Source organism: Elgaria multicarinata, chromosome 2 (genome assembly GCF_023053635.1).
Source record: "Elgaria multicarinata webbii isolate HBS135686 ecotype San Diego chromosome 2, rElgMul1.1.pri, whole genome shotgun sequence".
NCBI classification, from domain to species: Eukaryota; Metazoa; Chordata; class Lepidosauria; order Squamata; family Anguidae; genus Elgaria; species Elgaria multicarinata.
Genome location: NC_086172.1, coordinates 81,344,727 through 81,358,682, shown reverse-complemented (window position 1 = coordinate 81,358,682; position 13,956 = coordinate 81,344,727). Strand labels below are relative to the sequence as shown.

Below are 13,956 nucleotides of genomic sequence, written 5' to 3'. Positions count from 1 at the left end.
CAGAGTTCACATAGTGAACATGGCGACACGATGGTGCCACACAACCAGTTCGATCTGGCTATGCAAAGGTATCATGGAGGGCAAATGAAGCCTTCCCATTGCCCTCATTCTGAAGGGGTGAGAGGGAAGCATCTTCAGGCACCAAGGACATTGCTTGTCTTGGCATACTATGCTTATGCTGGTAGTCTCATTGGACACCAGTGCCAGGTCTTTTACCGGATCTAGCTCTAGTTGTGCCTAGTCATTCTAAAACTAGTTGGGGCAGAAAGCGGATGGAGATGTGCATCTCAATGTACATTCCATTGAAAGTAATGCAATGTGTATGAACAAGATCCACATTTGTATGTGCATATAGATTTTGTCCATCTCCACTGCAATATTCTCAATGGGATGTGCGTTTGGATGCATACTTATTTATCTATCTATTTATAGAGACATTTATACCCTGCCTTCTTTCCTCTTACAAGAAAACCAAGCTGGCTTACATGGTCTTCCGCCTCTCCATTTTATCTGCTTCCACATCTACCCCAACTAATCGACTATAGTTGATTGGATCAGGGCAAGAGAGCAATGGGTAGTTGCATTGGCAATGGGGTCACGTTCCCTCTTTCCCCAGTACCTGCCCTCCTGCGAATAATTTTGCATCCTTTTCCAAAGGGAAAATCTAAATGCAGTTTTTGATCTCTATTTCCATTTGCTCTGTTGTCTCAAGTTTTCATTTCCATCCTTAGTCATGCCCTACGGGATGAAAAAGAAAGGGGGAAACAACGTTCAGTTCAGCACTAGTTCAGGGCAGAAGGAACACTTGAACGGGGGATTTTGCAGCTCACACTCTACACCACTTCATTACACTGGTTTTTGCATATACTTTGCGGAAACCGGATCATGTTATTTTGAATCTGAAACCTGTAGTAAAAGTCCCATTGCAATGCAGAAGACGTTTTTTCTTTCAGCTCAGGTCCCTCAAATGCATCTGCTTAACATGCACAGGTTGAGGCCAGAGTCAGGCAAAATCTGTGGCAATTGTTGCTGATTGATTCCAATGATTTATACTGAATGGAGACGGGCCTGCTTGTTAATCTCTTCAGTGAACTGTTCATTTAGAGCTGGCGCACAGAAAACAAACAAACATCTGTCACCAGGAGGCTGCTCTGAAATTGCTCTCTCTGGCACCTGCTTCCTTGTGGCAGACTGTTTGTGTGCAGAAGCTGGTTTGCCATAGGGAATGAGATATCCCACTACCCACCCATCTCTGGAGGTTTGCATGGATGAAAATTCTCTAGTCCCTGTGACAGTGGCTGGCTGTAGGGAAGAAGCCATCACCACTGAAAGCAGATTAAAGCAGCCTCTTTTGTGGTGGCGGACATTTTGCGAGCTGCAAGCCACGCACATTCAAAACGAATGGAGAGGGAACAGCGTGAAGAAGGCGCACTCTTCCAATCCTATATAAAGCCCAACACGATTGGGTGAAATATACTATTGCTTTTGGCCTTTCTGTCGCCTTTCTTTATTGCATTTTGTATTCCTGCCCTTCCTTTAAGGAGCACAAGGCAGTGTGACATTATCCACTTTTATCATCAAATCAAATCTGTGAGATACAACAGGCTGAGGAAGAGCTTTACTAGACGATGCTGTTAATCTGCTGTATCTATTTCTGGTTTTGTCACAGAATTAAGTTTGGATGTCTACACAAAGAGCTTTTTCCTTTCCTGCTGTTCTGAACTTTCTGTGACATAACCTCTAAGTGGTGTTGTGGTATAGTGGAATAATGCAATTACACCAGTAGGATTTGTGCTTTGTTTGGGATGAAAAAAAAATACTGCATTTTCCCTGCTCCCCCCAAAACAGCGAAAGTGCTCTTAAGAAACTGGAAGGTCACTTCATCATCTAAAGTCCTGGTAAACAATCCTGAGTGAAGAATAATGAGCGCATGATAAAAGCTTCATGTAGAAAAGCTCAGAGACTAACTTGCCCAAGGCTATTCAATGAACCCCATAGGTCAGCCATGTTTTGAACCCCAGTCTGAGTTCAGTGCCGCAGCCACATTGCTCTCTGCACTTTGTGTCAAGAAAGATCTTGTCTTGCTATTTATTGTTTTACTCTGTACAGCACCATGTACATTGATGGTGCTATATAAATAAATAAATTATTATTATTATTATTAATAATAATAATAATAAATGATCAGGATCCATGTGGCCCCATGTCTGGCAGTGGATCTCAGTCTCCAGTCTTACTGAGCCTCCTACTTGAGCTTCTTTGTTTACTGGAGATTCCACATATTGACCTTTTCCAAGGGGCAGTCCTATGCATTCCCGCACTGGCTGGGGTATGCTGGGAGTTGCACCCTTAGTCATGCATCCATCCCATTCAAGTTACTCATGACTATCTTATGCCCCATTGACTTCAAATGGGACTAAAGTAGCCTTTCCCATCCGACCCCCCCCCCCCCCGATATTTTCATCTACAATTCACACCATTACTGACAATTGACCATGCTGGCCATGGCTGATGGGAGTTGAAGTCCAAAACATCTCAAGGGCTTTAGGTTGGGGAAGGCTGGACTAAAGTGTGACTAGCATAGTTTGGATCCAAGCCCATGTAAAGCATGCACTCTACTACTGAGCTAGAATCTTTCTCCACAGAATGTGTGTCCATTTAACTTATTCTTGTCTACTCTGGAAAATAGCCATTCTCCAAGATCTCAGCCTGAGCTCTTTCCCAGAACCTAGGACAGTCTGCAAGCACAGGCAGTTCATTCAGTGTGTGCAGTATCTTTCAGTTAGTGCAATGTACCCCCATTTTCTCTGTACTTCTGATTGAAAGTCTTCAACATTATTAACTCTTCAATTTAAACTGCCTGCACAGAAGAGTGTGAAATCTGTTATTACTAAAAATAACAAATTTCTGGGAAGTAGTGGGAACTGACTAGCTGATGATTAATGAAACTCAATATGAATCCTTTGGGTAGACATTAGTGGTACAGCATGCCATTAAATAATATGGTGTATAACGTTAAAAAAAAGTGTGAAGTGCAGGCATAACATAATACAGTACAATTCAACAGAGCTTTATTCTGTTACAGAGCCTGGAGGGTTAATAAATTCTAGCTGCCATTTGTATGTTGCACAGAGAAGCAACATGAGTTACAGGGAGCAATGTGCACATCAGGCACACTGTCTGTTAAAGTTATTATGAGCCAACTATTGAGCCGTTTGATCAAATATTTGCATAAAAAGACTGCTTTGAAAATTCAGATAAATATTCATGAACAATTTTCAGCTCCGTTCACATGGATTGTAACCAGATCAACAGAATCTTCCAGACTTGCTCTTTGCTCATTTTCTCAGCTTGCTGGAGTCCACTGAATTTATTGGGTTGCCCCACATTATAATTTGAAAATGCAGAAGCTCAGGCTTTCTATATTCATGGCCCACAGCTAAAGCACAGGCTCTTTATCGATTTTCTGCAAGGTCTTGCTGGCTGAAAAGTATATGTTAAAACAGAAAAAGGATTGATGCTGTTGTTGCTAGAGCTGGAATTTTTCTTTAAAAAATTATTAATCACAATGGTCCCCGTGATAGGCACATTTAAAACTAATGTCACAAATAATAACCACAATAATCACAAAAAGTGTTTTTAGGATCATGGTCAAAACTTGAAAATAGTAAGCTTTGCCTTCTTAACTAAAACAGGTAACTTACAATAATTTCGTTGTAATGTTTGCTTGCAATTTAGGGCTGTTTCACAGGTAACAATATTCCTACCTGGCAGGAAAGAATTATAGCTCAATTCATATAAAGAATGAAGCAAAATAGGTTTAAGGAGAAGATATGTATAAAATATATAACATACAACAATTTTTAATATAAGAACTGATATTTCATACAAAGTTTAAAACAATAGATTAGTTGTTCAACAGTTTGGGATAAAGACATTGTAGATTTCTATAGCCTTTTTTGGAAATCAGTATTGCAACTATGTATGTATGTATATATGTATGATAAACTGTTGGGCTGGTAATCTATTGTTTTAGATTTTGTATGAAATATCACTTCTTATATTAAAATGTGTTATATATTTTATATATATTATTTGCCTTAAAACTATTTTGCTATTTTGCTAAGGTCAGAACCATTTTACTCATATATAGATCCAGTGTGGTGTAGTGACTAGCATGTTGGCTTTAAACTGGGGAGAATCAGATTCAAATCCCTTTTCAGACATGGTATTTACTTACCTTATGCAAGTCTCTATCTCTCAGCATAATCTGCTTCACAGGTTTTTGTGATGACAAAAGTGGGGACACCATGTATGTTGTCCTGAGCTCAGGAAAAAATAAGAAAAGGCATGAAAGAAGAAAAGTCAGGAAAAATAACTATAATAAACATAATAATAAACAGACCTGGTTTGCACATAATAGTGGCAAATTGTCGGTTAATAATCCTACAATTTGTTGTAGTGTGTATTAGGCATGAGCCACTTTCAATTTCAGTGTGCAATCTCCAATTGGCCCAATTGTAGGTTACTACATGACATGCAAACCGGACATTTCTGGTTGTTCATGGGTAAAACAACTCAAAGTTAACCTATGATTAGTTGATTAGAACACTTCTTTGTCAGTGTTCTCCCAATGGAACACTTTGTTTTTCAAAACATGCTTTTAATTTGCTTGCTGTTTAATTGATGTTTCCTGTTTATTTGAGTCTTCATTGTGTGCCATGAAAAGTCATATAAAAATGGCACCCATAGGTGCCCGGCACATTGCAACAGCCCCTGCTGGTAACTTAAACTGCGGTGAGCGCATGTCTTGTGAACCAGGTCACGGAGTCATACCATTAGCCCATTTAGCTTAATATTGTTAACATTGTCTGGCAGTTCCTCTCCCAGAATTTCAGACAGGAATCTTTGCCAACCCTACTTGGAGAGAGGGAAGCATCAGGGTGGCTACAGATTTGCAACAGCATCATGCCAGCGATTGAACTTGGGGTCTCCTCCATGCAAAACATGTAAGTAGTGAACACTTGCAAGGCAACCCCTCCCTCCTGAGCCTTTAAATGTTTCTGTGTAGATCTAAACATGTTTTTTATGCATTTTCCCTCTCTAGTGTCTGTGCACCGGGTTTCCACCCTCCACTTAATAAGTATCTTATGGATCCAAGAGCAGGGATCTCTGAGGATGTCAATGGGACAGAGACACCCATTCCTCATAATACAGCCTTCCCCAACCTGGTGCCCTCCAGATATGTTGGATTACAACTGTCATAATTCCGAGCAGTATGGCCAATCATCAGGCATGCTGGAAGTTGTAGTTCAAAACATCTGAAGAACACCAGGCTGGGGTCCATCATTGTTGGGTTGTCCTGTGTTTTTGCTTGAGTGGTAGGTGGTGAGCACACAGCTGCCACAGGTGAAAAGAATAAAAGGGAAATGAGGTGGAAATTAGTTACAGATTGGCAGATCATTGAAAATGGCATAGGTAGTGTGTGTATGGTGGGGGAGCGGGGGTGACACTTGTGACACATCAGACAGTGATGTCATGAGCACTGTCTAATAGGTTACTGTGATATTATCTCAATCACTCATCCCATTCCATTAGCTATAAAAGAACATGTCTGATAGTTGTACTTGTGATAAGAATGTCTGTTTCCTAGCAACTACCATTAGTAGTCTGAAAACTGGAAAACAGAAATTCCTACGATGGAAGTGCTTACTGATCTGATACCTGGTTGGACAGGTGATGGTTGCACAGTCCAGCTGGCAAACGGACAACAATTGGAAAAGCTTATATCACATTTACATATGGAATTTCCAGTCCTGTGCATGTTCACCCAGAGAGGTAAGATGCACTCAGCAGCGCCCATTCCCAAGTAAGGGTTCATAGGATTGCAGCCCAAGCCTTCCCATGTAGTACATGACCCTTCTGAGTGACACATGCCCACTCAGAAGTAAATCCCACTGAATTCAGTGGGGCTTACTCCCAGGTAAGTAGGTACAGGATTGCAGCTGCAGCCATATGAGAATGCTATTATTACTGTTTCATTTCTTTGCAAAATAGCAGTTTTACTTGTAACACTTTCAGTGGTCTGTGGCAACTCAGCAATGTATCGCGGGCTGCTGCCGTTTGCACTACTGAAAACAAAACCCAGAAGTTAAAATTAGGTGGGAAAGAGATTTTAATAAAACGCTTTCTATTTAAGACTGTAAATACAGGATATTACACCTGGGTTACTTGAAGAGAGGTTTGGGTGCGAGTTTTTAAAGTTATATATTACATGGAAATGCAAACAACTTCCCCACCCCCATTTCTTTCTTTTATATAAATCTGAGGCCATTGTATTAAAATTCATGCTCAGAGTTGGGGAGTGATTGATAATCCTCTGCTGATTATTAGGTGTGGAGTCTGTTCTCTACCAGGACAAAGGTTTGGTTTAATAAGTACAAATAATATAATGATACAGGCCTGGATCCAAAGAACCATGCAACTTGTACTGTTCCAGAAATGGAGGTTGGGCTTGCTTTTCTCCCATGCCACCCGCTGGAAACTGGAGGGAGCTTCATAGGCAGTTTGTGAACTGATGTGGGCTGTTTGCCACATCCAGAAGGAAAAATGCTAAAATTCCACTGGGCACATCCATAGTCTTGGGACAACCTAAATATCTCTTTGGATCCTGTCCATGGTACTGAATCTTCCCACATCTGCTAAGATATCAGTTGCTAAGAAAGGGAAAAGTAAAAATATACTGGGTGCTTTCAGATGGAACTTTTATTGCACCATCATAGAATTTTATGGATGGGGTGTGTGTGTTCAGACTTCGTCATCTTCCACTCATAGCCCTCCTGTGTTTTCCCATGGTTTCTTCTGTCTTTTTTCTTACTGCGAAAAGAAATAGTCACGGATGCATTCTCTCTGGTTGATAGTGCTAAGAAACCCCCATCTAGAAGCACCCTGTAAGTCTATTACAAAGGTTACCCAAGGTATGGGACAGCTTTCCCCAACATGGTATCCTCCAGATGCATAAAACTACAGCTCTCATTTTTTTCTAGTTGGGGATATTGGGAGTTGTAGTCTGACATATCTGGAAGAAGCCAGGTTGGGGAAAGCTGATATGGGATATCATGAATACACTGATGTATGCATGCACCGAGGAGAAACAACGAGGCAACCATCTGTACATGTGTGGAATAGCTTAACACAACACATAAGTGTATAGGATCATGTTTTATTTCTGCAAGCTTGTAAATATATGGGTGTGTGTGAGAGAGAGACAGAAAGAGAGAGAGAGAGAGAGAAAGAGAGCAATATAAGCATGTCTCTTAAAAATATAACATCAATCACAATAATAATAGACCCCATTTCTGGCAATGGGGGGGGGATGCTGAGTTTTTGAATGGGCACTTCCTATCCCTTTTTCCTGTTCTTTGTTTTTCTGGGCCACAGGTGTTCTTTGTTTCTATTTCAATCTTCCTGAAGCCTCAGCCTTAGGTTTGTGGTTTGGTCAAAGCTTCTTTTGCACACAGTCTCTGAGAACTTATACGAGCTTGATAAACAGCTGAAGGATGTGGCACAGGGTGAATTTTCCACTGAGGCTGATTTGTACGCTGATGCTGCTTTCTCAGCACCCCGCCCTTTGCTCCCTGCCCTCCTGCTTTCATTCTGGCATGTATGCGTGCATGCACACATTCACATGCACACACACACACACACACACACGCACACATGCACACGTACACACCCCTTATGGTAATGATCCAATGCTTTAAAGGGTAGCTAGGGTTGAATGAAAGGAAATCACCCTATCTTTTCCAGCATGCAGAATAGCAGATGAAGTCACAAAGGGAGGGAAATTGTAACCCACAGACAGAGCTGATAAGCAGGCAGAAGAAGGCTGGAGGAAGAAGATATGGATCAGGAATTGGGTTTCAAGAGGAAATAGGCAACCTACTTTATTATTTGCTTTGTCATTAAGTTGCAACTAGTTCTGCCCTAATGAAAGGAGGATACCATGCTAGGCTTGGATTTGTCCACAGAATCCTTGGTGGAGAAATCTGAGAAGCCAGCTGAGTGGAAGCACCGTAATTGTATGACATGTTATCGTACCCTTGGATTAAATGTATTCTGTTCTCATTGAGGTGCGCTGTCAGCCTGTTAACTGTTCTAATGGGCAACAATAGTTGTGGATGAGACCTGCTCGACTTATAAGCTAAATCAGTGTCCATCTTCTCAAACCTGATCAGACATGTATTAGGATTTCCACTCAGCTGACTTTTAAAGCAACCTGGCATCATTTTAAAAATCCAGTCTCTGTGAAGGAGCAGTTTTAGATTTACATATCTTTAAATGATTTTACATATACAAATGATAGACAAATGGCATCAGAGGTTGTGCTCCCCACCTCTGCCCCTGGAAATAACTGTACTGCTTTGTATTGTACATTCTAGCAGAGTCACTGTGCTATGGCTGATTTATGTTAGAACAACTTACCTGTGCAGTCAGCACCTTATATAAACTGACCACTCCACTGCTATGTGTGCAATGCCTGCCTAGGCAAAGGATCCTGGGTAATGCTATCATCTCAGGCATAACCAAGGCATCCTGATTTAAATGAAATTAGTAGCATGGAATGCTTGCACTAGATTAGGAGCTGTTATACACATGGCTATTAATTGCTGTATCTATTTTTGGCTCATTGCAGAATTGAGATCCGAGCTCTACACAAAGAGTGTTTCCTTTTCTGCTTTTCTGCTACATAACCTATAGGTGGTGATGTGCTATAGCAGAGTGTCACAATTACACAAGTGGGAAAATACCCTTTCTTTCACTTTCAGAAATAATACTCCATTTCCCCTGTTGAGAGAGAGAGAGAGAGAGAGAGAGAGAGAGAGAGCACTCTCAAAAAACAGAAGTGAAACTGGAGGAACACAACGTTGTCTAAAGAACCCATAAACATCTATGAATAAGGACTCATGAGTGCGCAATAAATGCCTCGTGTAGAAAAGCCCTAGAACTAGCTCAGTGCCAATAGTGCTATGTTCTGTCCTCATGTCATAAAAGTTGAGGTTAGCCTTGCTGTGGCGGAGGACAGCCATTTTCTGTATTTAATTGTAGGAGAGAGTTGTTGTTTGGCGTTGAGGAGAGGGAGCGAACATCCATCCAAAACTGAATACAAAATAAAAGATATAAAACCAAAGACCAATGAAATAAGTGAGACTTTATTTGTGATGGAACAGGATAGCCTTGCTGCTGTTATTGCACTTTTTATTTTATTTTATTAGAAGTACATAAAAGTTTCAGCTTTTGAAATGTACAGCAGTGATGCTCTCAGCCACTAAAGAAGTAATCTAAACCTTTAAAAGACCACGAACATGTGGGGGTGGCCCATGAGGGGGAGGAGTTGTGCCACTCATTAGTAAATGATGTCACAGGCACTGTCCTATAGGAACCTGCAATACTCACACAACCACATCTCACACAGTTCTTCAGTAGCAGTGGTTATACTAGAATTATGAATTCCCCTGGACAGATACTGTGGTTCGAGATGCTGGGTTAATATTATTTCATTCTGCGCAACACTCGCAATCACAATGGGCATATTGGCTAGGAAACCAGGGGCCAGGGGAATCATATTCTTTTGTAAACTGCCCAGAGAGCTTTGACTATGGGGCAGTATATAAATTTAATAAATAAAATAAAATAAATAAATAAATAAATAAATATTCCTTTCCCTAATGTCAAAATCAGCAGTGGCTCGTGCAGTGGCTGGCATTGTGATGGGTGTTGGCAAAATGCAGGGGTGGGGAACAGCTCCGCTATGTTGACATGAACGAGGCAAGGGAGCTCCATGTGTATGTCAGAGCCTGAGCCTCTGCACTCACTGGATTGGGGTTGGATGTTATTCTCTAAAGTGCCACGGTCAACATGGTTCCCTTCACAACAAAATATATGATCTGTCCCGCCCATTTTATGCAGCCACCTGCTTTAGAATGATTGAAGCAGCAGCAGCAGCAGCATTTTAGCTATATGTTCCTTGTCAGCAGAGGTGGACAAGTTAAATGCCATGAAACCAGCACTCAATGAATTGCTTGGTTTAACCTTGACCACTAGATGGCAATGAGGGCTGCAGGACATGCTTTGACGCCACAAGAATTGATCAAAATCTCAGAACTCGGGCTTGCCATATTTTTATTTTACTTTATAAACCAGCTTATTTTATTAGCTTCTGAAACAAACAAGTAAATAGCAATCAGGGTCGGCATCAAAGGTAGGCATGGTCGAGCACCTGCTGAGGGCCTCCAACCCAGCAGGGCCCCACTGACAAGAGCCCCCTGGAGCTGCTCCTCCTCCTCCTCCTCCCCATTGCAACCTGCTTGTCCACCCACCTCTCGCACTGGCTCAGGCAATGGTGATGCTGAGGATGAGGAGGAGCGGTAGATGCCTCAGCCTACTTTTCGCTGCCTTTCAGTCTGTCAAGCCAGCAAGTGATGAGAAAGAGGATGGGGAGCAGCAGTCACTCCTGATGGCAATGGTGGTGAAAAGGGTAGACTCGCTGAGGGAGATGGGCCCTCAACATCCATCTTCACAAAGCAGGATATGACACTCCGAAAATGGTTTGAAAACGGTATGTGGAGTGTGTCCTGGGCCCCAACAGTTGTCCCTACAGTTATAAACCGTTTTAAAGCAGTAGTGTAGATCCTGCCCTGGAGACAGCACTGACTTTTTGTGAACCGCCCAGGGAGCTTCGGCTATTGCGCAGTATAAAAATGCAATAAATAATAATAATAATAATAATAATAATAATAATAATAAGAAGAAGAAGAAGAAGAAGAAGAAGAAGAAGAAGAGCCACCCCTTCTGTGACCAATGGCTGTGAGTTTCAATTGGCTATTGACCTTCCATGGTCAGAGGCAGGGCACTTCTGATCACCAGATGCCCAGGGACAAACAAGAAACTCTTCTTGTAAGCTTCCCAGGGGGCTTTGGCTGACTGCGGTTGGAGATAGACTGCATGCCAACCAAGGCAATTCTCATGATCTAATGGGGCATTGGTGCAGCAGTAAGTAGTGTCTTACGATGAAGAAGAACCCCGTTGGATCAAAGCAAAGGCCTATATTCTTTTCCCACATGGGCCAACCAGGTATCTGCCCAGGGAAAGCCCAGAAGCAGGCCATGAGCTAAGTACTCTTCTTCCCCAGAAACTAAAACAGTATCTTCCCCTCTTCACACCATGCATACTTTTATACACCTCTACTATGTCCTCTTTCCTCTCCTTTTTCTAACCTAAACAGCGCAAACATTGTAACTCCCCTGTGGGGGAATAGCTCCAGGTGCAGTGAATCAGTACGGCAGAGCCATGCCAAAACTTGTGCTGGCAACATGCTTTCTACACGCCCCAGGTGGACTGTGAAGAGCCAGGCTGGAGGGGACTGTTATATCGCACATACCCCTGCTGGAATACTTTTTAATTCTATCTGTTGAATTTGTTGCACCTTCTTCAGAGCAGTTTCTTCTGAATTGCAGGGATCCTTCATCTCAAGAGACTTAAGTAGCGGAGAGCCTCTCTCCCTGCAGGGAAAAGGTGACGTACAGTATAAATAAGCTGCAGTTGAAAAGCAGCGTGTTCTGTTATTATTCTGGACAGCACCAAGAGTCCGCAGTGCTTCTGCTGGGGGATATGATGTGCACAGCTCCATGCTGAAACGTGGCTTTGAAATATATTTTTCAGTAGGTATATATTTGTACTGACTCAACATCTGCTCCCTGTCCATAGAGAGCATACTCTTTATTTGAAGTAACTCTCCTTGCCATTCATTTCTAGTTCACTCATCATATCTGTTATATCAGGACTAGAACTTTGTTTCAGCATAGACATGTGGAGGTGAGGGGGTGGGAGGAATGAATTAAGTCTAGACATTACATTGATGCATCTTGTGAATTCTTACATTTCTAGCAAATGTAAGGCAGACTTAACATGCGACTGCCTACATAGCATTCAATGTAAGAGAACTCTCACACGTTACATATTGCAGACCGGGCTCTGCTTTTGAGTCAGCTGATGCTGAAGTAAGACTGACCTCTGCTAAAAACAGGGACTTTTTTTGTCAAAGTGCCGATGTTCTGGAAATCTCTTCTGAGATACTAAGCTCCATCTGATGAGCATTTTATTGCACGCTTGTTACTGGGCACTCACGGAGTTTGCTCAGGTCCCTCACATGATGTTGTCTGCCTCCTGCACCCCTTCTGGCCTTTCTTCCATGACAAAAAAAACCCCTGGTTAAGTCCGATGTATTTTTAAACTTGGAATTGCTGCTCTCTCCTTCTGTGTGCAGGAGAAACAGCGCCATTAGAACAGCGGACCCAATGAGCCTCCTGCTCGTTGGGTACTTCCTCTTTTGAAAAGAGGAAGTAACTTGAGGAAGGAAAACAGGGGCAGAGAAGCGAGGTAGGGAGCATGTCAACCCCTGGTGTGATGGAGCTTATATTCACACAACCTCCTCCCTGTTGTCTTTTCACATGAGCCTAACCCTTTTTAAAATTACAGATCATATTTGCTGGCTGCTAAATTCTGTTGAATGGTGACCACAGTGTGTGTGTGTGTGTGTGTGTGTGTGTGTTGCTCTTTCAATTTGTTGTTTCGTTGTTTCATTGCTCATTTGGTTTTAATTTTGTATGTATGTGATTGTTAATGATAACATGGATTGTTATCATTTAGTTCTGTTGTGAACTGCTGTGGAATGCTTTGGGATGAACAGTGGCATAAAAACATTTAAAATACAAGAAATAGTGTGTATGATACACTTGTCACATTTCCCCAATTCACATACTGTAACAACCCATAGTTAACAAACCATGGATTGTTGAAAAGCCAAGTGAGAATGCCTGCTCCTGCTGATATAAACAAACTATGGGTTCTGACAGAGTTCTGGGTTCGGACATCACAATAAAGGATGGCGTGTCCCTGGGTTGTTTATCTCCATGGGAACAGGGGAATGTGAACTATGTCAATGACTCTCTATTTCATTATGCCTATATTCTAAAATAACCTAACCTTGTTCATCAAAAATGTTATGTGAACAGGACATCTTAGGCCATACTAAAAATCTAGAAGTAACAGGGCTGGGTCATGGTTCTTGGGAACTTCACAGGGAACATGTCTCAGAGATGGTTAGCTAACCGTCATACGCTCCCACTCTCTTGATAAGGGCTTGTGGATGTCCACCTCCCTATTCTGCCTAGTCCATAACTCACTCTATGTCTGATGTTTAGAACTGAATGTCATTGCTTATGTAGCACCATCCATGCAAAGTAGTACCATCTATGCACAGGACAAGGGAATCAGTAGGGGAAGTCCCAGGGGGTTGCAGACGTACAAAGCATCTTTAGGGGGGGGGAACACACATGAGGGGGGACCCCTCCACCTCCAAAACAACACAATGAGGATTGAACATCCTCAGAAAACTGGCTGACTGTCAGTGTGTGTGTGTGTGTGTGTGTGTGTATGTAAAACTAGGGGGTGGTGGTTTCAAATTGAAATGATTGTCTTGAACAGGAGCACCCTAAGCTGCAGCATTTTGTTGAGGTCCATCTTGTCTACTCTGATTCCAAAATCTGTTAAGAGAATAAAAAGCAGATATCCAGCCCCCAAGAAAGATTTTTGTTTTATTTTCACATCATTATAAAAGTGCAATGACCTAGCTCACCATGCTGGGATGAGTAATAGGAATACAATTCACACAAAAAATGGGTCAATTAGACATAGAAGATGCTCATGCTTAGGCCTCATCAGATACATTCATTACTGCCAATGTTAGATGCGTCCTGCCCCAGCCACAGTGCAGCATCTAGTGCTTTCAAAGGCCTTATGTATAACACCAAAATGAATACGTCCAGGCACATGGAGCACTTATCTGCAACACTACAGAGTGGGGAATGGGGTAAGGTGAGGGTTGAGGGCTACACT

At 42.1% G+C, this 13,956-nt stretch overlaps 1 protein-coding gene across 1 annotated transcript in view; it reads right to left on the bottom strand.

Annotated features, from left to right (window-relative positions):
- Positions 1-13,956, bottom strand: part of CD5 (CD5 molecule) — a 55,164-nt gene that overhangs the window by 40,660 nt on the left and 548 nt on the right. The window lies entirely within an intron of this gene.